Below are 3,972 nucleotides of genomic sequence, written 5' to 3'. Positions count from 1 at the left end.
GAGGCATTTTACTCCTTGGAGAGGTGTAAGAATATGATGCATTTACACTACTATGTTGGTAAAACCGTTTTCCCACTTGCACATCTTGCACATAAAAGTGCAATGAATGTGCTCCTTGTACTTTCTCACCTCGCCATATAGACCAGTTTGGACAGGACGGTTATATCAATGCAGTTGTGCTCGCATTGTGGTGGCAGAGAAAAGCAGAAACAAGTGGACAGTAACTGAGAGAAACGGCAAGATCCCTGGGATAAAGATTGTTTTGTTGCACTGATGACATGGAGTTTGCCAGCATCTACAAACGACTGGCACCCACCACAACACAATGTTCAAAGTAAAAGCTTTTTTACTGCAAACTTGTGAAATATATTGTGGTTTTATCTGTCTACTGTTTGCTAGCATTAGTTTGCTTACAAAAGGCAGACAAAATGCTAGGTAGCTAACCTAATAAAATAGCAATACATTGCACTTGTACCTCAAATCAACACTGTTTGTCATATAAGTTAGTATCTGTGATAACTTTAGCTGGTGAAGTAATTTAGAACATGAGCCAACTAACATATCCACTCAGATAGTATTTTGCTAGCGATAACATTAGCAAGCAAGCCAACTGAGGTTAGGCCGGAGGCGGATTACAGCCACTAACGGGTAGCCTCAGCTTGCTTGCACGCTAACGTTATTATTATAGTCTCTAAGTGGATATGTTGGCTAACATTATGTGTTTTTAGCCAACAATAAATTATGTAATGCAACAAAGCAAACGATTGCTTTCTACTAGCCAAGAGCAATGCAAGGCCGGAGCTGCCTTTGTGGCGTAGGAACATTACAGATATTGTAATGCTCTATATATGAATTGAACATATTTTACAGTGTTCAGTGTTCAGTCTTGTGTATGCATTGTCACTGTTTTGGCCTTTGACAGTGTGAGTGCTGCAGTAACTTAACCCCGCTAGCTACCACAGAACTGTCTTTTTCTGCCACCAGTTAGGCTCCGCCCACACAAGTGCATCATCGCTGTTGACAAACACAAAAAAAGGTCTGATACCTGAGCTTAACTGCCTCGTGCCACAGAGAGTGCGACAACACCCCTCAGGTACTAAAAGGAAGGTTGGACGTCTCTGTTATGCCTTTTCACAACTGTTTCAGTTTAAATTAAATGGAGCTGGTAAAGGGGTCAGTGTGAAGGTCACCTCTGTGTTGCAGAGCCAAGATTTATAATGAGGACAATAACACAGTAATGAGGATTCGGAAGGCTGCGAGTTGAGCCCAAGAATTAATCTATACTATCTTGGCTGTGATTAAAGCAGTAATGTGTCTGCTTGGTCTTAGGATGATGCTGATTAATACTCCAGACCATTTCTCAGTGCAGGAGGGAAACAAAATGACTGCTGAGGGAAGGGGGGGGTGAGGCAACACAAGGGATGCTGAAAATCTAATAGGGGGAGGTATTTTTCTATTTCTGTGACTAATTGACATGACTGCTTTAGTCTGTGAAGTGCATTAGTGACATTTTTCCCTGCAAATTTGGCTCAGATCCACCGCAATTTATTTGGTTTGCAGCACTCCACACCCAGCTCTAATGAAACAAGCTGTTGGTAGCATTATTCAAAAGCTGCCGGTGTGACGCCAATACTGCTGGACCGTGCCGAATCTTAAGTGTCTACATTTAGGAAGGAATCTATTAGCAGAAATGGAATATAATATTCAAAGCTATGTTCTTGTTAGCGTGTAATCAGAATGGACAAAAAGTGGCTCTATAAGGCCTTTTGCAGCCACCGTAGTTTCTCTTATACCCTTGGAAGGCGAGCAGTATTCAGTTAGTTGTAATCTTCACAGCTAGATGCCACAAAATCCCACACACTGTTCCTTTACAGCGGCACTTATCGATGTTTTTATATTAACAATGGATCAAATGACTGCTTAACATTTAGCTGCTAAAGAGCCAGATATTTCTCTCAAGCGGATCCACCTTTTCTTCTCCAACACTCAGGAGGACCGGGATCAGGTTTTGACCTGTCTTTAGAAAATGCTGATTTGGATGTCAATGACCATGGCAACAGTCGAAGCTTCAAAGCATTCAGGTCAGCCCTAGCGAGAATCCCATTAATCTAAGCCAGCAGATGCTTTGTTTCAATGGCATTAAAAGTCTGTACTTAATTAAAACCGCTACGTCGGTGAAAGAGACAAAACTGATGTTTTTTTTATTTTATTTTGGAAAGACTATCCTCAAGCCACACATTTCCCTTTAGTGATGAGAAGTGAGCAGGTAGAAGTGTGGATACAGTTTCATGCTAATGCGGGTACCTAAATGACCCTTAATCTAAAACCAAAGGTGCTTCACTCCACAGGTGAGACGTTTCATTTGGAGCTATGAAATTACCCAACAGGCGTGAGACTTACTTGAGCACAACAAATAATGTCACAGAACCTGCATGTCCACTTTCCATCTGCAGTAAAGTAGCACCCAAACACCGTTGTGCTGTGATGACCTGCACTTTAAATGAGGTTCAACTGGCACTCATAAGAGTTAAATGTTTAACTTCATCTGGAGGACTGGAGATTTCCCTCTGGGCCAGGTTGTGTTGGTTCACTTTGAGCTCTTCAGCACATGAGAAGGATGCCTTGCTGCACTTCAACACCCAATCACACCTCAGAAGAGGGGAGAAAATCAAATGTCTGAATCATTCATCGTGGGTCAGAGATAAGGTCAAGCTGGCCTATTTCTGGGTCCTCTGTTGCCGCAGTGACGCTGCCATCTTTAATTCATGGTGGTTGTCTGGGCGGTAGCCTGGAGCTGGCAGCTGAGTGACTGAGAGTGACCTGCCTGCCTGGGAATTCTTGGACAAATTCTCTGGAAAGTCGGTGAGAAATGTGTTTGGTTGCGCTCCTCTGGATGTCAGGTGGTTTCACATCAGGTTCCCTCTTCAATCAAAGTGACCTCAAAGCTCCCTGACTCCCTGCTTCTAGCTCCTGCTAATTATTCATGTTTCTAAGTAACTTTAGATATATTCTCTGATGCATTACGTTTGCCTTGAAGGACACGTTTGACATTTTGGTTAATACACTTATTTGCTTTCTTGCTAAGAGTTCAATGAGAACTGTTTGGTAAATATAAAGCTACAGCCAGTAGATACCTAACTTAGCTTAGCACACGGACTGGAAACAGCTAGTCTGGCCCTGCCTAAAGGTAACAATATCCACCTACCGTACCAGTATCTTTTGTTTGTTTAATCCATACAAAAACTGAAACGTAAAAACAACAAATCAATATCAATCTTCTCATCTCACACTCAGCAAGAAAGCAAGTGTATCTCCCAAAATGTCAAACTTTTCCTCTATGAAAAAAACCTGCAAAATAATACAGTCGTGTAGCCGTTGGTATTCTTATGGTGTAAATAATAAATTAACTGTGTAATTCGGTGAAATTCACCCCAGAAACATGAAATGTAGGTGCACATAATGTCACAGCATGATTTAAACAACTGCTATAACAAAATCTTGTCATGTTAAGTTGAAAAGTGCATGGAAATGTCGAGGATAGCGATAAACCCACCACGGCTGAATTGCTGACATGTGACGTGCAACTTTTGACAAGAACAGACCTTTCGGAGCAGAGAAAAGCTCGGAGCCATCTTTAATTTTAGCAGTAGAGCGCCTTAATGACACAAGCTGTTTAAATCTGCGGACATGGTGTCAAGCTGATGCTAATTTGCTTGCAGGTGATGTTCTTCTCTGCTGTCCCTGCTCCAGCCACGCTCCCTTTCCAATTCACTTGCACTTTTATTGCCGTTGTCACCAGCTGCACTTTTCTAAAATGGCTTTTTTGGCTGACAGTACAGGTGTGTGTGTGTGTGTGTGTGACTAAAAGTGAGTCAGGTGTCCTTGGTTGCATAATTATAATAAAAGATATGTCGGTGGCCCCAGAGAGTGAATGAAATATGTCTTAAACTGCAGCAGGCTCTGGGAGTGGCT

Source organism: Morone saxatilis, unplaced genomic scaffold (genome assembly GCF_004916995.1).
Source record: "Morone saxatilis isolate NCDOM2014 unplaced genomic scaffold, NCSU_SB_2.0 Contig0, whole genome shotgun sequence".
NCBI lineage: Eukaryota > Metazoa > Chordata > Actinopteri > Moronidae > Morone > Morone saxatilis.
Note: the sequence above shows the minus strand (reverse complement) of the source record.